Source organism: Periophthalmus magnuspinnatus, chromosome 15 (genome assembly GCF_009829125.3).
Source record: "Periophthalmus magnuspinnatus isolate fPerMag1 chromosome 15, fPerMag1.2.pri, whole genome shotgun sequence".
NCBI lineage: Eukaryota > Metazoa > Chordata > Actinopteri > Gobiiformes > Gobiidae > Periophthalmus > Periophthalmus magnuspinnatus.
Genome location: NC_047140.1, coordinates 10,873,164 through 10,892,758, shown reverse-complemented (window position 1 = coordinate 10,892,758; position 19,595 = coordinate 10,873,164). Strand labels below are relative to the sequence as shown.

Genomic DNA, 19,595 nt, shown 5'->3' with positions numbered 1-19,595 from the left:
GCTGAGGATTGTTTTGACCCAAAAACCTCTGGGTTGCATACCTGCACACTTCCGCGGTGCTTCCGTTGAAAGTCATTTCAGATGGGAGTCGAAGCCACAGGAGCGCAGACACCAGGCTTTGACATATTTACACAAAGGTCTATTTAAATCATGGGCATGTAAAACAGCTAAGGTGCACGCTGAGTTTAGACTTTAGACTCTTTTTAGCCTTTTTTATGCAATATTACTATTTGTGTATAGCTGGTCCATTATACATGACCAAGAACTGACTGACTTTCCAAGCACATGAATGCTTTTTGGTGTACTTTCATGATTGTATACACCAAACCTTTGAGTTGGATACAACTGCTTATAGCTCAGCATTTGATAAATGGTCAAATGCTATGTGATGTTTAGTTTTACACTTAAATACCAGTCTCCTCAGAGACTGTCAAAAATTGCCATAGCCGACTATTTTTCAAGTCGTCCAGGCGGGGTATTGGGTAAAGTTTTCAACTAGCAATAATCGCGCCTCGGATAGACCTCATAGGCTACGATACTGCCACTGCGCAAAGCTAAAATTTGTTTGGAGCTAAAATGGGCTGGCCTTGGTTTTCCTCACTTCCTGGTCATGGTAGGCTAATTGTGGGCGGAGCAAACCTTTGACTAAACACTGGCTGAGAGAAGAGGGCGACTTTGAAAAATGATTGCCTATAACACTTTGAAAGTTGTTGGCAACATGCTTAATATTGAATTTCAATTTGCAGTAACTCTCAGAGACTCTCAGAGACCAGAGCAGAGTTTTGATGGGACTTGTTTTGACCTGAAGAGCTGCTTCTGCATATATCTCACATTTAGCTCAGATACATGGAACAAATCAGGAACAGGGACTTTAATGTCATTATACAATTTCACTTCTAAATACGTATTTAGAAACAAGACCGAAACTAACTGTTCATTCAAATGTTGTATTTATAAAACATTTGAAATCAGTTTGCTCCTCTGACCTCCTCCTCTGCTCCATCTGATCCTCTCCTCTGCATTCTCTGCTCACCTGAACTCCTCCTCTGCTCCATCTGCTCTTCTGACCTCCTCCTCTTCCCTTCAGCAGATTCTGTATTGAAGCCACTACTCAAACTGAACAGTGCAATGACTTAATTTTATTTGTTGGAAAATGCTGATTTGAGCGTTTGAAACGATCGGTTTGTGGTTTTAAGAGCCGTGTCTTTATGAATGGGTTAAAGTGATCTGGTGTAATTGGAGCAAACTGATATCTAGGAGGAGGATGCAGAACTCCAGTGTGGTGACTCACTTCATTCTGGGAGCCTACACTGACCCGGGGCCTTTAAAATGGCTGTACTTCCTGCTCCTATTCTCCATGTACGTTCTGATCCTTGTGTCTAACCTGCTCCTCATCATGGTCATCTGCCTGAACTGAACCCTGCACGAGCCCATGTACCTGCTGCTCTGTGGTCTCTTTCTGAATGAGATTTGGGGAAGCGCCGCTGTTTTCCCGATGCTTTTGGTCCACATAACTCGTGAGGTCCACACCATCACATTTACCTGTTGTTTCTTACAGATTTTCTTCGGTCACTCGTACAGTGCTATAGAGTTTATAATCCTCGCGGTCATCGCATACGACCTGTACCTGGCCATAAGTTTCCCCCTACAGTACAGAGCCAACATGACCTCCACCAAAGTCCTTTTTCTCATGGCGTTCCCCTGGTTCTACTCTTTCGCCTTGATTTTAACTTTGGTTCTATTGACACATTCTTTAAAACTGTGTGGAGCTCTCATTCCCAAAGTCATCTGCAATAATTACTCCGTGGTTAAATTGGCGTGCTCGGACACTTCGGTCAACAACATCTACGGGCTCCTCATAACGATCCTCACCGTGTTTGGACCTTTGATTTTCATGTTCGTGACATACGTTCGCATTCTGAAGGTGTGTTTTTGAGGCTCCGCTCAGACACGGCAGAAAGCGTTCAGCACCCGTGTGCCTCACCTGGCCTCCATATTGAACACGTGTCAAACTCAAGGCCCGCGGGCCAAATGTGGCCCTCCACATCATTTTATGTGGCCCTCGACAGGGTAAATTAAAAGGTATGATAGTCTTAAAATCTAAATTTATCAGGAGATACGCAGTTACACAGCCATATTTTTACATCTAGGCAAATGCATATGCAATATTTGTAACTTGAATAAGTAATAAATACAGAAACATTAATTAACAAGTTTAAAAATTTGTTAGATTTATTTTACATTTGGCCCCTCGAGAGCAGCCATTTCGGTGAAAATGTGTTTGACACCCCTGCCCTAGACCAACAAGCCACAATGCTTGAAAGGTCACCTGAAGTCTGAACAACATTTGACCGATGGATATCAAGTGTGAATTCTCATTAATTGGCAATTGAATGGACTGTTTGTGGGGGTTGAATAGTTTGGAATTGGAATTGAAAATCCGCACACACTGGAAAGTTGGATTCTAGATGTGACACTAGATGATGGAACTGGCAACCTGGAGCAGTTGATAAGAGATAAGCAGACCTTGCTGCTTAGCTACCGGGCTCGTCCGGGATTTGAACCCGGGACCTCTCGCACCCAAAGCGAGAATCATACCCCTAGACCAACGAGCCACGATACAGTACCCTTCAGCTGTAGCATGACCAACCATTGACTGACTTTCCTATGGGTGTGCACGCAAATGCTTTTTGGTGTACTTTGACAAGATTGTATTCACCAAACCTTTCAGCTGGATACAACTGCTTATAGCTCAGCATTTGATAAATGGTCAAATGCTATGAGTTGTTTAGTTTTATACATAAATTCCAGTCTCCTCAGAGACTGTCAAAAATTGCCATAGCCGACTATTTTTCAAGTCGTCCAGGCGGGGTATTGGGTAAAGTTTTCAACTAGCAATAATCGCGCCTCGGATAGACCTCATAGGCTACGATACTGCCACTGCGCAAAGCTAAAATTTGTTTGGAGCTAAAATGGGCTGGCCTTGGTTTTCCTCACTTCCTGGTCATGGTAGGCTAATTGTGGGCGGAGCAAACCTTTGACTAAACACTGGCTGAGAGAAGAGGGCGACTTTGAAAAATGATTGCCAATAACACTTTGAAAGTTGTTGGTAACATGCATAATATTGAATTTCTATTTGCAGTAGGACGTTATGTGGTGGGGCCAAACAGACTCTGACAGATGTTCCATTTGTCAAGCATTAAAGCCCTCACCTGCAGCATGACCAACAACTGACTGAGCGATATCAGGTGGGAATAATGATTTGTTGGGAAATAAATGCACTGTTCTTTGGTGTCATGCTAAATCATATGAGATTTACCTTCAAGCTAATCTTGTACGTTTGGTTTGTGTTGTTTGAACTGTGTTCAAGGCATGAAATGTTTCCCATGTAGGGCCTGGGTAGCTCAGTCGGCAGAGCATCAGACTTTTAATCTGAGGGTCCAGGGTTCAAGTCCCTGTTCAGGCAGTTGGTCATCACATCTTCCATACTAGTGGGGTGAAAAAAAGGAAGTTTTTCCCTGTTTGGGAATACTTTGACTTGATCTCTCCCAACAAGGTTTGTCTTATATAATAATTATAAAATTACACAATGTCTGCTCAGGGCTCACAAAGTACTGGAGAAGGCAAAGACATACATGTCCACATTTATTTACACTGGCCACCACATACCTTTGCACACCAGCTTCGTCTGTGCCTTGTGAGCAAATTTTTTCAAAAGCAGGAGAAATCCTTACCAAAAAGCGGAACCCCCTTAGTCCTGCTTCTTTAGAGAAGCTAGTTTTTTGAATAAAATCCAATGAAAAATATTGGGGTTTAATTCTCTTTATTTAATTAGAAACACTACTATAAGTAACACAAGTGCAACTGCAGATGAGACTTGAACCCATTGGAGCACAGACAAAAGGTTTTCACATCTTTACACAAAGGTCTAATAAAATAATGGCAATGTAATGTTAAACGGTCAAGGTCCACGGTGTATTTAGATTAGGAAGGTAATTTTAGCTTTCAAAATGGTTTTCTATAATAAAGCTGTCCCACATCTGAGGAGCCCACTTTAGCAGAGGATGGTTTCGATCCATCGACCTACTGACATAGAATTAGGAGGCCAGTGCCTTATGCATTAAATGCATGTGGGCAAAAGGGGGAGCAACGAGAAAGGGAGCGCTTACCAGGTAAGCACACCTGCAGCACAGGCCTCAACAGCCGTCTTACCACATATAAGAAACATCTCCAGTCCCACATCTGAAGAGCCCAATTTAGCTGAGGATTGTTTTGACCCAAAAACCTCTGGGTTGCATACCTGCACACTTCCGCGGTGCTTCCGTTGAAAGTCATTTCAGATGGGAGTCGAAGCCACAGGAGCGCAGACACCAGGCTTTGACATATTTACACAAAGGTCTATTTAAATCATGGGCATGTAAAACAGCTAAGGTGCACGCTGAGTTTAGACTTTAGACTCTTTTTAGCCTTTTTTATGCAATATTACTATTTGTGTATAGCTGGTCCATTATACATGACCAAGAACTGACTGACTTTCCAAGCACATGAATGCTTTTTGGTGTACTTTCATGATTGTATACACCAAACCTTTGAGTTGGATACAACTGCTTATAGCTCAGCATTTGATAAATGGTCAAATGCTATGTGATGTTTAGTTTTACACTTAAATACCAGTCTCCTCAGAGACTGTCAAAAATTGCCATAGCCGACTATTTTTCAAGTCGTCCAGGCGGGGTATTGGGTAAAGTTTTCAACTAGCAATAATCGCGCCTCGGATAGACCTCATAGGCTACGATACTGCCACTGCGCAAAGCTAAAATTTGTTTGGAGCTAAAATGGGCTGGCCTTGGTTTTCCTCACTTCCTGGTCATGGTAGGCTAATTGTGGGCGGAGCAAACCTTTGACTAAACACTGGCTGAGAGAAGAGGGCGACTTTGAAAAATGATTGCCTATAACACTTTGAAAGTTGTTGGCAACATTCTTAATATTGAATTTCAATTTGCAGTAACTCTCAGAGACTCTCAGAGACCAGAGCAGAGTTTTGATGGGACTTGTTTTGACCTGAAGAGCTGCTTCTGCATATATCTCACATTTAGCTCAGATACATGGAACAAATCAGGAACAGGGACTTTAATGTCATTATACAATTTCACTTCTAAATACGTATTTAGAAACAAGACCGAAACTAACTGTTCATTCAAATGTTGTATTTATAAAACATTTGAAATCAGTTTGCTCCTCTGACCTCCTCCTCTGCTCCATCTGATCCTCTCCTCTGCATTCTCTGCTCACCTGAACTCCTCCTCTGCTCCATCTGATCCTCTCCTCTGCATTCTCTGCTCACCTGAACTCCTCCTCTGCTCCATCTGATCCTCTCCTCTGCATTCTCTGCTCACCTGAACTCCTCCTCTGCTCCATATGCTCTTCTGACCTCCTCCTCTTCCCTTCAGCAGATTCTGTATTGAAGCCACTACTCAAACTGAACAGTGCAATGACTTAATTTTATTTGTTGGAAAATGCTGATTTGAGCGTTTGAAACGATCGGTTTGTGGTTTTAAGAGCCGTGTCTTTATGAATGGGTTAAAGTGATCTGGTGTAATTGGAGCAAACTGATATCTAGGAGGAGGATGCAGAACTCCAGTGTGGTGACTCACTTCATTCTGGGAGCCTACACTGACCCGGGGCCTTTAAAATGGCTGTACTTCCTGCTCCTATTCTCCATGTACGTTCTGATCCTTGTGTCTAACCTGCTCCTCATCATGGTCATCTGCCTGAACTGAACCCTGCACGAGCCCATGTACCTGCTGCTCTGTGGTCTCTTTCTGAATGAGATTTGGGGAAGCGCCGCTGTTTTCCCGATGCTTTTGGTCCACATAACTCGTGAGGTCCACACCATCACATTTACCTGTTGTTTCTTACAGATTTTCTTCGGTCACTCGTACAGTGCTATAGAGTTTATAATCCTCGCGGTCATCGCATACGACCTGTACCTGGCCATAAGTTTCCCCCTACAGTACAGAGCCAACATGACCTCCACCAAAGTCCTTTTTCTCATGGCGTTCCCCTGGTTCTACTCTTTCGCCTTGATTTTAACTTTGGTTCTATTGACACATTCTTTAAAACTGTGTGGAGCTCTCATTCCCAAAGTCATCTGCAATAATTACTCCGTGGTTAAATTGGCGTGCTCGGACACTTCGGTCAACAACATCTACGGGCTCCTCATAACGATCCTCACCGTGTTTGGACCTTTGATTTTCATGTTCGTGACATACGTTCGCATTCTGAAGGTGTGTTTTTGAGGCTCCGCTCAGACACGGCAGAAAGCGTTCAGCACCCGTGTGCCTCACCTGGCCTCCATATTGAACACGTGTCAAACTCAAGGCCCGCGGGCCAAATGTGGCCCTCCACATCATTTTATGTGGCCCTCGACAGGGTAAATTAAAAGGTATGATAGTCTTAAAATCTAAATTTATCAGGAGATACGCAGTTACACAGCCATATTTTTACATCTAGGCAAATGCATATGCAATATTTGTAACTTGAATAAGTAATAAATACAGAAACATTAATTAACAAGTTTAAAAATTTGTTAGATTTATTTTACATTTGGCCCCTCGAGAGCAGCCATTTCGGTGAAAATGTGTTTGACACCCCTGCCCTAGACCAACAAGCCACAATGCTTGAAAGGTCACCTGAAGTCTGAACAACATTTGACCGATGGATATCAAGTGTGAATTCTCATTAATTGGCAATTGAATGGACTGTTTGTGGGGGTTGAATAGTTTGGAATTGGAATTGAAAATCCGCACACACTGGAAAGTTGGATTCTAGATGTGACACTAGATGATGGAACTGGCAACCTGGAGCAGTTGATAAGAGATAAGCAGACCTTGCTGCTTAGCTACCGGGCTCGTCCGGGATTTGAACCCGGGACCTCTCGCACCCAAAGCGAGAATCATACCCCTAGACCAACGAGCCACGATACAGTACCCTTCAGCTGTAGCATGACCAACCATTGACTGACTTTCCTATGGGTGTGCACGCAAATGCTTTTTGGTGTACTTTGACAAGATTGTATTCACCAAACCTTTCAGCTGGATACAACTGCTTATAGCTCAGCATTTGATAAATGGTCAAATGCTATGAGATTGTTTAGTTTTATACATAAATTACCAGTCTCCTCAGAGACTGTCAAAAATTGCCATAGCCGACTATTTTTCAAGTCGTCCAGGCGGGGTATTGGGTAAAGTTTTCAACTAGCAATAATCGCGCCTCGGATAGACCTCATAGGCTACGATACTGCCACTGCGCAAAGCTAAAATTTGTTTGGAGCTAAAATGGGCTGGCCTTGGTTTTCCTCACTTCCTGGTCATGGTAGGCTAATTGTGGGCGGAGCAAACCTTTGACTAAACACTGGCTGAGAGAAGAGGGCGACTTTGAAAAATGATTGCCAATAACACTTTGAAAGTTGTTGGTAACATGCATAATATTGAATTTCTATTTGCAGTAGGACGTTATGTGGTGGGGCCAAACAGACTCTGACAGATGTTCCATTTGTCAAGCATTAAAGCCCTCACCTGCAGCATGACCAACAACTGACTGAGCGATATCAGGTGGGAATAATGATTTGTTGGGAAATAAATGCACTGTTCTTTGGTGTCATGCTAAATCATATGAGATTTACCTTCAAGCTAATCTTGTACGTTTGGTTTGTGTTGTTTGAACTGTGTTCAAGGCATGAAATGTTTCCCATGTAGGGCCTGGGTAGCTCAGTCGGCAGAGCATCAGACTTTTAATCTGAGGGTCCAGGGTTCAAGTCCCTGTTCAGGCAGTTGGTCATCACATCTTCCATACTAGTGGGGTGAAAAAAAGGAAGTTTTTCCCTGTTTGGGAATACTTTGACTTGATCTCTCCCAACAAGGTTTGTCTTATATAATAATTATAAAATTACACAATGTCTGCTCAGGGCTCACAAAGTACTGGAGAAGGCAAAGACATACATGTCCACATTTATTTACACTGGCCACCACATACCTTTGCACACCAGCTTCGTCTGTGCCTTGTGAGCAAATTTTTTCAAAAGCAGGAGAAATCCTTACCAAAAAGCGGAACCCCCTTAGTCCTGCTTCTTTAGAGAAGCTAGTTTTTTGAATAAAATCCAATGAAAAATATTGGGGTTTAATTCTCTTTATTTAATTAGAAACACTACTATAAGTAACACAAGTGCATTCCTATTTCTAATAATGTGTTTCACTGTGGTATCACTGGTTTTGTAATACATTTGTTCAATTGATGGCGCTGAAGTGGAAACTAGATTGCAGTACATTTTATAGACCTCTTGATGGCGCCATAGAGTAAATGAATCCTTATGAATTGTCGGTGCATGTTCCGGCACAGTTGACTGAAAGTATCGATGCTTCATGGGGCTTCATCTCACCATCACTAGCTTCCGCATTACCAGACACCTAAAAGTCACTGCAGATGAGACTTGAACCCATTGGAGCACAGACAAAAGGTTTTCACATCTTTACACAAAGGTCTAATAAAATAATGGCAATGTAATGTTAAACGGTCAAGGTCCACGGTGTATTTAGATTAGGAAGGTAATTTTAGCTTTCAAAATGGTTTTCTATAATAAAGCTGTCCCACATCTGAGGAGCCCACTTTAGCAGAGGATGGTTTCGATCCATCGACCTACTGACATAGAATTAGGAGGCCAGTGCCTTATGCATTAAATGCATGTGGGCAAAAGGGGGAGCAACGAGAAAGGGAGCGCTTACCAGGTAAGCACACCTGCAGCACAGGCCTCAACAGCCGTCTTACCACATATAAGAAACATCTCCAGTCCCACATCTGAAGAGCCCAATTTAGCTGAGGATTGTTTTGACCCAAAAACCTCTGGGTTGCATACCTGCACACTTCCGCGGTGCTTCCGTTGAAAGTCATTTCAGATGGGAGTCGAAGCCACAGGAGCGCAGACACCAGGCTTTGACATATTTACACAAAGGTCTATTTAAATCATGGGCATGTAAAACAGCTAAGGTGCACGCTGAGTTTAGACTTTAGACTCTTTTTAGCCTTTTTTATGCAATATTACTATTTGTGTATAGCTGGTCCATTATACATGACCAAGAACTGACTGACTTTCCAAGCACATGAATGCTTTTTGGTGTACTTTCATGATTGTATACACCAAACCTTTGAGTTGGATACAACTGCTTATAGCTCAGCATTTGATAAATGGTCAAATGCTATGTGATGTTTAGTTTTACACTTAAATACCAGTCTCCTCAGAGACTGTCAAAAATTGCCATAGCCGACTATTTTTCAAGTCGTCCAGGCGGGGTATTGGGTAAAGTTTTCAACTAGCAATAATCGCGCCTCGGATAGACCTCATAGGCTACGATACTGCCACTGCGCAAAGCTAAAATTTGTTTGGAGCTAAAATGGGCTGGCCTTGGTTTTCCTCACTTCCTGGTCATGGTAGGCTAATTGTGGGCGGAGCAAACCTTTGACTAAACACTGGCTGAGAGAAGAGGGCGACTTTGAAAAATGATTGCCTATAACACTTTGAAAGTTGTTGGCAACATTCTTAATATTGAATTTCAATTTGCAGTAACTCTCAGAGACTCTCAGAGACCAGAGCAGAGTTTTGATGGGACTTGTTTTGACCTGAAGAGCTGCTTCTGCATATATCTCACATTTAGCTCAGATACATGGAACAAATCAGGAACAGGGACTTTAATGTCATTATACAATTTCACTTCTAAATACGTATTTAGAAACAAGACCGAAACTAACTGTTCATTCAAATGTTGTATTTATAAAACATTTGAAATCAGTTTGCTCCTCTGACCTCCTCCTCTGCTCCATCTGATCCTCTCCTCTGCATTCTCTGCTCACCTGAACTCCTCCTCTGCTCCATCTGCTCTTCTGACCTCCTCCTCTTCCCTTCAGCAGATTCTGTATTGAAGCCACTACTCAAACTGAACAGTGCAATGACTTAATTTTATTTGTTGGAAAATGCTGATTTGAGCGTTTGAAACGATCGGTTTGTGGTTTTAAGAGCCGTGTCTTTATGAATGGGTTAAAGTGATCTGGTGTAATTGGAGCAAACTGATATCTAGGAGGAGGATGCAGAACTCCAGTGTGGTGACTCACTTCATTCTGGGAGCCTACACTGACCCGGGGCCTTTAAAATGGCTGTACTTCCTGCTCCTATTCTCCATGTACGTTCTGATCCTTGTGTCTAACCTGCTCCTCATCATGGTCATCTGCCTGAACTGAACCCTGCACGAGCCCATGTACCTGCTGCTCTGTGGTCTCTTTCTGAATGAGATTTGGGGAAGCGCCGCTGTTTTCCCGATGCTTTTGGTCCACATAACTCGTGAGGTCCACACCATCACATTTACCTGTTGTTTCTTACAGATTTTCTTCGGTCACTCGTACAGTGCTATAGAGTTTATAATCCTCGCGGTCATCGCATACGACCTGTACCTGGCCATAAGTTTCCCCCTACAGTACAGAGCCAACATGACCTCCACCAAAGTCCTTTTTCTCATGGCGTTCCCCTGGTTCTACTCTTTCGCCTTGATTTTAACTTTGGTTCTATTGACACATTCTTTAAAACTGTGTGGAGCTCTCATTCCCAAAGTCATCTGCAATAATTACTCCGTGGTTAAATTGGCGTGCTCGGACACTTCGGTCAACAACATCTACGGGCTCCTCATAACGATCCTCACCGTGTTTGGACCTTTGATTTTCATGTTCGTGACATACGTTCGCATTCTGAAGGTGTGTTTTTGAGGCTCCGCTCAGACACGGCAGAAAGCGTTCAGCACCCGTGTGCCTCACCTGGCCTCCATATTGAACACGTGTCAAACTCAAGGCCCGCGGGCCAAATGTGGCCCTCCACATCATTTTATGTGGCCCTCGACAGGGTAAATTAAAAGGTATGATAGTCTTAAAATCTAAATTTATCAGGAGATACGCAGTTACACAGCCATATTTTTACATCTAGGCAAATGCATATGCAATATTTGTAACTTGAATAAGTAATAAATACAGAAACATTAATTAACAAGTTTAAAAATTTGTTAGATTTATTTTACATTTGGCCCCTCGAGAGCAGCCATTTCGGTGAAAATGTGTTTGACACCCCTGCCCTAGACCAACAAGCCACAATGCTTGAAAGGTCACCTGAAGTCTGAACAACATTTGACCGATGGATATCAAGTGTGAATTCTCATTAATTGGCAATTGAATGGACTGTTTGTGGGGGTTGAATAGTTTGGAATTGGAATTGAAAATCCGCACACACTGGAAAGTTGGATTCTAGATGTGACACTAGATGATGGAACTGGCAACCTGGAGCAGTTGATAAGAGATAAGCAGACCTTGCTGCTTAGCTACCGGGCTCGTCCGGGATTTGAACCCGGGACCTCTCGCACCCAAAGCGAGAATCATACCCCTAGACCAACGAGCCACGATACAGTACCCTTCAGCTGTAGCATGACCAACCATTGACTGACTTTCCTATGGGTGTGCACGCAAATGCTTTTTGGTGTACTTTGACAAGATTGTATTCACCAAACCTTTCAGCTGGATACAACTGCTTATAGCTCAGCATTTGATAAATGGGCAAATGCTATGAGATGTTTAGTTTTATACATAAATACCAGTCTCCTCAGAGACTGTCAAAAATTGCCATAGCCGACTATTTTTCAAGTCGTCCAGGCGGGGTATTGGGTAAAGTTTTCAACTAGCAATAATCGCGCCTCGGATAGACCTCATAGGCTACGATACTGCCACTGCGCAAAGCTAAAATTTGTTTGGAGCTAAAATGGGCTGGCCTTGGTTTTCCTCACTTCCTGGTCATGGTAGGCTAATTGTGGGCGGAGCAAACCTTTGACTAAACACTGGCTGAGAGAAGAGGGCGACTTTGAAAAATGATTGCCAATAACACTTTGAAAGTTGTTGGTAACATGCATAATATTGAATTTCTATTTGCAGTAGGACGTTATGTGGTGGGGCCAAACAGACTCTGACAGATGTTCCATTTGTCAAGCATTAAAGCCCTCACCTGCAGCATGACCAACAACTGACTGAGCGATATCAGGTGGGAATAATGATTTGTTGGGAAATAAATGCACTGTTCTTTGGTGTCATGCTAAATCATATGAGATTTACCTTCAAGCTAATCTTGTACGTTTGGTTTGTGTTGTTTGAACTGTGTTCAAGGCATGAAATGTTTCCCATGTAGGGCCTGGGTAGCTCAGTCGGCAGAGCATCAGACTTTTAATCTGAGGGTCCAGGGTTCAAGTCCCTGTTCAGGCAGTTGGTCATCACATCTTCCATACTAGTGGGGTGAAAAAAAGGAAGTTTTTCCCTGTTTGGGAATACTTTGACTTGATCTCTCCCAACAAGGTTTGTCTTATATAATAATTATAAAATTACACAATGTCTGCTCAGGGCTCACAAAGTACTGGAGAAGGCAAAGACATACATGTCCACATTTATTTACACTGGCCACCACATACCTTTGCACACCAGCTTCGTCTGTGCCTTGTGAGCAAATTTTTTCAAAAGCAGGAGAAATCCTTACCAAAAAGCGGAACCCCCTTAGTCCTGCTTCTTTAGAGAAGCTAGTTTTTTGAATAAAATCCAATGAAAAATATTGGGGTTTAATTCTCTTTATTTAATTAGAAACACTACTATAAGTAACACAAGTGCAACTGCAGATGAGACTTGAACCCATTGGAGCACAGACAAAAGGTTTTCACATCTTTACACAAAGGTCTAATAAAATAATGGCAATGTAATGTTAAACGGTCAAGGTCCACGGTGTATTTAGATTAGGAAGGTAATTTTAGCTTTCAAAATGGTTTTCTATAATAAAGCTGTCCCACATCTGAGGAGCCCACTTTAGCAGAGGATGGTTTCGATCCATCGACCTACTGACATAGAATTAGGAGGCCAGTGCCTTATGCATTAAATGCATGTGGGCAAAAGGGGGAGCAACGAGAAAGGGAGCGCTTACCAGGTAAGCACACCTGCAGCACAGGCCTCAACAGCCGTCTTACCACATATAAGAAACATCTCCAGTCCCACATCTGAAGAGCCCAATTTAGCTGAGGATTGTTTTGACCCAAAAACCTCTGGGTTGCATACCTGCACACTTCCGCGGTGCTTCCGTTGAAAGTCATTTCAGATGGGAGTCGAAGCCACAGGAGCGCAGACACCAGGCTTTGACATATTTACACAAAGGTCTATTTAAATCATGGGCATGTAAAACAGCTAAGGTGCACGCTGAGTTTAGACTTTAGACTCTTTTTAGCCTTTTTTATGCAATATTACTATTTGTGTATAGCTGGTCCATTATACATGACCAAGAACTGACTGACTTTCCAAGCACATGAATGCTTTTTGGTGTACTTTCATGATTGTATACACCAAACCTTTGAGTTGGATACAACTGCTTATAGCTCAGCATTTGATAAATGGTCAAATGCTATGTGATGTTTAGTTTTACACTTAAATACCAGTCTCCTCAGAGACTGTCAAAAATTGCCATAGCCGACTATTTTTCAAGTCGTCCAGGCGGGGTATTGGGTAAAGTTTTCAACTAGCAATAATCGCGCCTCGGATAGACCTCATAGGCTACGATACTGCCACTGCGCAAAGCTAAAATTTGTTTGGAGCTAAAATGGGCTGGCCTTGGTTTTCCTCACTTCCTGGTCATGGTAGGCTAATTGTGGGCGGAGCAAACCTTTGACTAAACACTGGCTGAGAGAAGAGGGCGACTTTGAAAAATGATTGCCTATAACACTTTGAAAGTTGTTGGCAACATTCTTAATATTGAATTTCAATTTGCAGTAACTCTCAGAGACTCTCAGAGACCAGAGCAGAGTTTTGATGGGACTTGTTTTGACCTGAAGAGCTGCTTCTGCATATATCTCACATTTAGCTCAGATACATGGAACAAATCAGGAACAGGGACTTTAATGTCATTATACAATTTCACTTCTAAATACGTATTTAGAAACAAGACCGAAACTAACTGTTCATTCAAATGTTGTATTTATAAAACATTTGAAATCAGTTTGCTCCTCTGACCTCCTCCTCTGCTCCATCTGATCCTCTCCTCTGCATTCTCTGCTCACCTGAACTCCTCCTCTGCTCCATCTGCTCTTCTGACCTCCTCCTCTTCCCTTCAGCAGATTCTGTATTGAAGCCACTACTCAAACTGAACAGTGCAATGACTTAATTTTATTTGTTGGAAAATGCTGATTTGAGCGTTTGAAACGATCGGTTTGTGGTTTTAAGAGCCGTGTCTTTATGAATGGGTTAAAGTGATCTGGTGTAATTGGAGCAAACTGATATCTAGGAGGAGGATGCAGAACTCCAGTGTGGTGACTCACTTCATTCTGGGAGCCTACACTGACCCGGGGCCTTTAAAATGGCTGTACTTCCTGCTCCTATTCTCCATGTACGTTCTGATCCTTGTGTCTAACCTGCTCCTCATCATGGTCATCTGCCTGAACTGAACCCTGCACGAGCCCATGTACCTGCTGCTCTGTGGTCTCTTTCTGAATGAGATTTGGGGAAGCGCCGCTGTTTTCCCGATGCTTTTGGTCCACATAACTCGTGAGGTCCACACCATCACATTTACCTGTTGTTTCTTACAGATTTTCTTCGGTCACTCGTACAGTGCTATAGAGTTTATAATCCTCGCGGTCATCGCATACGACCTGTACCTGGCCATAAGTTTCCCCCTACAGTACAGAGCCAACATGACCTCCACCAAAGTCCTTTTTCTCATGGCGTTCCCCTGGTTCTACTCTTTCGCCTTGATTTTAACTTTGGTTCTATTGACACATTCTTTAAAACTGTGTGGAGCTCTCATTCCCAAAGTCATCTGCAATAATTACTCCGTGGTTAAATTGGCGTGCTCGGACACTTCGGTCAACAACATCTACGGGCTCCTCATAACGATCCTCACCGTGTTTGGACCTTTGATTTTCATGTTCGTGACATACGTTCGCATTCTGAAGGTGTGTTTTTGAGGCTCCGCTCAGACACGGCAGAAAGCGTTCAGCACCCGTGTGCCTCACCTGGCCTCCATATTGAACACGTGTCAAACTCAAGGCCCGCGGGCCAAATGTGGCCCTCCACATCATTTTATGTGGCCCTCGACAGGGTAAATTAAAAGGTATGATAGTCTTAAAATCTAAATTTATCAGGAGATACGCAGTTACACAGCCATATTTTTACATCTAGGCAAATGCATATGCAATATTTGTAACTTGAATAAGTAATAAATACAGAAACATTAATTAACAAGTTTAAAAATTTGTTAGATTTATTTTACATTTGGCCCCTCGAGAGCAGCCATTTCGGTGAAAATGTGTTTGACACCCCTGCCCTAGACCAACAAGCCACAATGCTTGAAAGGTCACCTGAAGTCTGAACAACATTTGACCGATGGATATCAAGTGTGAATTCTCATTAATTGGCAATTGAATGGACTGTTTGTGGGGGTTGAATAGTTTGGAATTGGAATTGAAAATCCGCACACACTGGAAAGTTGGATTCTAGATGTGACACTAGATGATGGAACTGGCAACCTGGAGCAGTTGATAAGAGATAAGCAGACCTTGCTGCTTAGCTACCGGGCTCGTCCGGGATTTGAACCCGGGACCTCTCGCACCCAAAGCGAGAATCATACCCCTAGACCAACGAGCCACGATACAGTACCCTTCAGCTGTAGCATGACCAACCATTGACTGACTTTCCTATGGGTGTGCACGCAAATGCTTTTTGGTGTACTTTGACAAGATTGTATTCACCAAACCTTTCAGCTGGATACAACTGCTTATAGCTCAGCATTTGATAAATGGGCAAATGCTATGAGATGTTTAGTTTTATACATAAATACCAGTCTCCTCAGAGACTGTCAAAAATTGCCATAGCCGACTATTTTTCAAGTCGTCCAGGCGGGGTATTGGGTAAAGTTTTCAACTAGCAATAATCGCGCCTCGGATAGACCTCATAGGCTACGATACTGCCACTGCGCAAAGCTAAAATTTGTTTGGAGCTAAAATGGGCTGGCCTTGGTTTTCCTCACTTCCTGGTCATGGTAGGCTAATTGTGGGCGGAGCAAACCTTTGACTAAACACTGGCTGAGAGAAGAGGGCGACTTTGAAAAATGATTGCCAATAACACTTTGAAAGTTGTTGGTAACATGCATAATATTGAATTTCTATTTGCAGTAGGACGTTATGTGGTGGGGCCAAACAGACTCTGACAGATGTTCCATTTGTCAAGCATTAAAGCCCTCACCTGCAGCATGACCAACAACTGACTGAGCGATATCAGGTGGGAATAATGATTTGTTGGGAAATAAATGCACTGTTCTTTGGTGTCATGCTAAATCATATGAGATTTACCTTCAAGCTAATCTTGTACGTTTGGTTTGTGTTGTTTGAACTGTGTTCAAGGCATGAAATGTTTCCCATGTAGGGCCTGGGTAGCTCAGTCGGCAGAGCATCAGACTTTTAATCTGAGGGTCCAGGGTTCAAGTCCCTGTTCAGGCAGTTGGTCATCACATCTTCCATACTAGTGGGGTGAAAAAAAGGAAGTTTTTCCCTGTTTGGGAATACTTTGACTTGATCTCTCCCAACAAGGTTTGTCTTATATAATAATTATAAAATTACACAATGTCTGCTCAGGGCTCACAAAGTACTGGAGAAGGCAAAGACATACATGTCCACATTTATTTACACTGGCCACCACATACCTTTGCACACCAGCTTCGTCTGTGCCTTGTGAGCAAATTTTTTCAAAAGCAGGAGAAATCCTTACCAAAAAGCGGAACCCCCTTAGTCCTGCTTCTTTAGAGAAGCTAGTTTTTTGAATAAAATCCAATGAAAAATATTGGGGTTTAATTCTCTTTATTTAATTAGAAACACTACTATAAGTAACACAAGTGCAACTGCAGATGAGACTTGAACCCATTGGAGCACAGACAAAAGGTTTTCACATCTTTACACAAAGGTCTAATAAAATAATGGCAATGTAATGTTAAACGGTCAAGGTCCACGGTGTATTTAGATTAGGAAGGTAATTTTAGCTTTCAAAATGGTTTTCTATAATAAAGCTGTCCCACATCTGAGGAGCCCACTTTAGCAGAGGATGGTTTCGATCCATCGACCTACTGACATAGAATTAGGAGGCCAGTGCCTTATGCATTAAATGCATGTGGGCAAAAGGGGGAGCAACGAGAAAGGGAGCGCTTACCAGGTAAGCACACCTGCAGCACAGGCCTCAACAGCCGTCTTACCACATATAAGAAACATCTCCAGTCCCACATCTGAAGAGCCCAATTTAGCTGAGGATTGTTTTGACCCAAAAACCTCTGGGTTGCATACCTGCACACTTCCGCGGTGCTTCCGTTGAAAGTCATTTCAGATGGGAGTCGAAGCCACAGGAGCGCAGACACCAGGCTTTGACATATTTACACAAAGGTCTATTTAAATCATGGGCATGTAAAACAGCTAAGGTGCACGCTGAGTTTAGACTTTAGACTCTTTTTAGCCTTTTTTATGCAATATTACTATTTGTGTATAGCTGGTCCATTATACATGACCAAGAACTGACTGACTTTCCAAGCACATGAATGCTTTTTGGTGTACTTTCATGATTGTATACACCAAACCTTTGAGTTGGATACAACTGCTTATAGCTCAGCATTTGATAAATGGTCAAATGCTATGTGATGTTTAGTTTTACACTTAAATACCAGTCTCCTCAGAGACTGTCAAAAATTGCCATAGCCGACTATTTTTCAAGTCGTCCAGGCGGGGTATTGGGTAAAGTTTTCAACTAGCAATAATCGCGCCTCGGATAGACCTCATAGGCTACGATACTGCCACTGCGCAAAGCTAAAATTTGTTTGGAGCTAAAATGGGCTGGCCTTGGTTTTCCTCACTTCCTGGTCATGGTAGGCTAATTGTGGGCGGAGCAAACCTTTGACTAAACACTGGCTGAGAGAAGAGGGCGACTTTGAAAAATGATTGCCTATAACACTTTGAAAGTTGTTGGCAACATTCTTAATATTGAATTTCAATTTGCAGTAACTCTCAGAGACTCTCAGAGACCAGAGCAGAGTTTTGATGGGACTTGTTTTGACCTGAAGAGCTGCTTCTGCATATATCTCACATTTAGCTCAGATACATGGAACAAATCAGGAACAGGGACTTTAATGTCATTATACAATTTCACTTCTAAATACGTATTTAGAAACAAGACCGAAACTAACTGTTCATTCAAATGTTGTATTTATAAAACATTTGAAATCAGTTTGCTCCTCTGACCTCCTCCTCTGCTCCATCTGATCCTCTCCTCTGCATTCTCTGCTCACCTGAACTCCTCCTCTGCTCCATCTGCTCTTCTGACCTCCTCCTCTTCCCTTCAGCAGATTCTGTATTGAAGCCACTACTCAAACTGAACAGTGCAATGACTTAATTTTATTTGTTGGAAAATGCTGATTTGAGCGTTTGAAACGATCGGTTTGTGGTTTTAAGAGCCGTGTCTTTATGAATGGGTTAAAGTGATCTGGTGTAATTGGAGCAAACTGATATCTAGGAGGAGGATGCAGAACTCCAGTGTGGTGACTCACTTCATTCTGGGAGCCTACACTGACCCGGGGCCTTTAAAATGGCTGTACTTCCTGCTCCTATTCTCCATGTACGTTCTGATCCTTGTGTCTAACCTGCTCCTCATCATGGTCATCTGCCTGAACTGAACCCTGCACGAGCCCATGTACCTGCTGCTCTGTGGTCTCTTTCTGAATGAGATTTGGGGAAGCGCCGCTGTTTTCCCGATGCTTTTGGTCCACATAACTCGTGAGGTCCACACCATCACATTTACCTGTTGTTTCTTACAGATTTTCTTCGGTCACTCGTACAGTGCTATAGAGTTTATAATCCTCGCGGTCATCGCATACGACCTGTACCTGGCCATAAGTTTCCCCCTACAGTACAGAGCCAACATGACCTCCACCAAAGTCCTTTTTCTCATGGCGTTCCCCTGGTTCTACTCTTTCGCCTTGATTTTAACTTTGGTTCTATTGACACATTCTTTAAAACTGTGTGGAGCTCTCATTCCCAAAGTCATCTGCAATAATTACTCCGTGGTTAAATTGGCGTGCTCGGACACTTCGGTCAACAACATCTACGGGCTCCTCATAACGATCCTCACCGTGTTTGGACCTTTGATTTTCATGTTCGTGACATACGTTCGCATTCTGAAGGTGTGTTTTTGAGGCTCCGCTCAGACACGGCAGAAAGCGTTCAGCACCCGTGTGCCTCACCTGGCCTCCATATTGAACACGTGTCAAACTCAAGGCCCGCGGGCCAAATGTGGCCCTCCACATCATTTTATGTGGCCCTCGACAGGGTAAATTAAAAGGTATGATAGTCTTAAAATCTAAATTTATCAGGAGATACGCAGTTACACAGCCATATTTTTACATCTAGGCAAATGCATATGCAATATTTGTAACTTGAATAAGTAATAAATACAGAAACATTAAT

At 42.7% G+C, this 19,595-nt stretch overlaps 17 non-coding genes across 17 annotated transcripts; 4 read left to right on the top strand and 13 right to left on the bottom strand.

Annotated features, from left to right (window-relative positions):
- Nucleotides 1-415: 415 nt before the first annotated feature.
- LOC117383065 (U4 spliceosomal RNA) lies at nucleotides 416-556 on the bottom strand. The gene has a single exon (XR_004542382.1). It is a non-coding gene; the product is annotated as a U4 spliceosomal RNA (small nuclear RNA).
- Nucleotides 557-2,543: 1,987 nt separating this feature from the next.
- trnap-ugg (transfer RNA proline (anticodon UGG)) lies at nucleotides 2,544-2,615 on the bottom strand. The gene has a single exon. It is a non-coding gene; the product is annotated as a tRNA-Pro (tRNA).
- A 196-nt stretch (nucleotides 2,616-2,811) lies between these two features.
- LOC117383064 (U4 spliceosomal RNA) lies at nucleotides 2,812-2,952 on the bottom strand. The gene has a single exon (XR_004542381.1). It is a non-coding gene; the product is annotated as a U4 spliceosomal RNA (small nuclear RNA).
- A 441-nt stretch (nucleotides 2,953-3,393) lies between these two features.
- Nucleotides 3,394-3,466, top strand: trnak-uuu (transfer RNA lysine (anticodon UUU)). Its single transcript has one exon. It is a non-coding gene; the product is annotated as a tRNA-Lys (tRNA).
- Nucleotides 3,467-4,674: 1,208 nt separating this feature from the next.
- Nucleotides 4,675-4,815, bottom strand: LOC117383063 (U4 spliceosomal RNA). Its single transcript, XR_004542380.1, has one exon. It is a non-coding gene; the product is annotated as a U4 spliceosomal RNA (small nuclear RNA).
- Nucleotides 4,816-6,906: 2,091 nt separating this feature from the next.
- On the bottom strand, nucleotides 6,907-6,978 carry trnap-ugg (transfer RNA proline (anticodon UGG)). Its single transcript has one exon. It is a non-coding gene; the product is annotated as a tRNA-Pro (tRNA).
- A 198-nt stretch (nucleotides 6,979-7,176) lies between these two features.
- LOC117383062 (U4 spliceosomal RNA) lies at nucleotides 7,177-7,317 on the bottom strand. The gene has a single exon (XR_004542379.1). It is a non-coding gene; the product is annotated as a U4 spliceosomal RNA (small nuclear RNA).
- A 441-nt stretch (nucleotides 7,318-7,758) lies between these two features.
- trnak-uuu (transfer RNA lysine (anticodon UUU)) lies at nucleotides 7,759-7,831 on the top strand. The gene has a single exon. It is a non-coding gene; the product is annotated as a tRNA-Lys (tRNA).
- A 1,454-nt stretch (nucleotides 7,832-9,285) lies between these two features.
- Nucleotides 9,286-9,426, bottom strand: LOC117383061 (U4 spliceosomal RNA). The gene has a single exon (XR_004542378.1). It is a non-coding gene; the product is annotated as a U4 spliceosomal RNA (small nuclear RNA).
- Nucleotides 9,427-11,413: 1,987 nt separating this feature from the next.
- trnap-ugg (transfer RNA proline (anticodon UGG)) lies at nucleotides 11,414-11,485 on the bottom strand. The gene has a single exon. It is a non-coding gene; the product is annotated as a tRNA-Pro (tRNA).
- A 196-nt stretch (nucleotides 11,486-11,681) lies between these two features.
- LOC117383059 (U4 spliceosomal RNA) lies at nucleotides 11,682-11,822 on the bottom strand. Its single transcript, XR_004542377.1, has one exon. It is a non-coding gene; the product is annotated as a U4 spliceosomal RNA (small nuclear RNA).
- Nucleotides 11,823-12,263: 441 nt separating this feature from the next.
- On the top strand, nucleotides 12,264-12,336 carry trnak-uuu (transfer RNA lysine (anticodon UUU)). The gene has a single exon. It is a non-coding gene; the product is annotated as a tRNA-Lys (tRNA).
- Nucleotides 12,337-13,544: 1,208 nt separating this feature from the next.
- LOC117383058 (U4 spliceosomal RNA) lies at nucleotides 13,545-13,685 on the bottom strand. Its single transcript, XR_004542376.1, has one exon. It is a non-coding gene; the product is annotated as a U4 spliceosomal RNA (small nuclear RNA).
- Nucleotides 13,686-15,672: 1,987 nt separating this feature from the next.
- Nucleotides 15,673-15,744, bottom strand: trnap-ugg (transfer RNA proline (anticodon UGG)). Its single transcript has one exon. It is a non-coding gene; the product is annotated as a tRNA-Pro (tRNA).
- Nucleotides 15,745-15,940: 196 nt separating this feature from the next.
- On the bottom strand, nucleotides 15,941-16,081 carry LOC117383057 (U4 spliceosomal RNA). Its single transcript, XR_004542375.1, has one exon. It is a non-coding gene; the product is annotated as a U4 spliceosomal RNA (small nuclear RNA).
- Nucleotides 16,082-16,522: 441 nt separating this feature from the next.
- trnak-uuu (transfer RNA lysine (anticodon UUU)) lies at nucleotides 16,523-16,595 on the top strand. Its single transcript has one exon. It is a non-coding gene; the product is annotated as a tRNA-Lys (tRNA).
- Nucleotides 16,596-17,803: 1,208 nt separating this feature from the next.
- On the bottom strand, nucleotides 17,804-17,944 carry LOC117383056 (U4 spliceosomal RNA). The gene has a single exon (XR_004542374.1). It is a non-coding gene; the product is annotated as a U4 spliceosomal RNA (small nuclear RNA).
- Nucleotides 17,945-19,595: the final 1,651 nt, after the last annotated feature.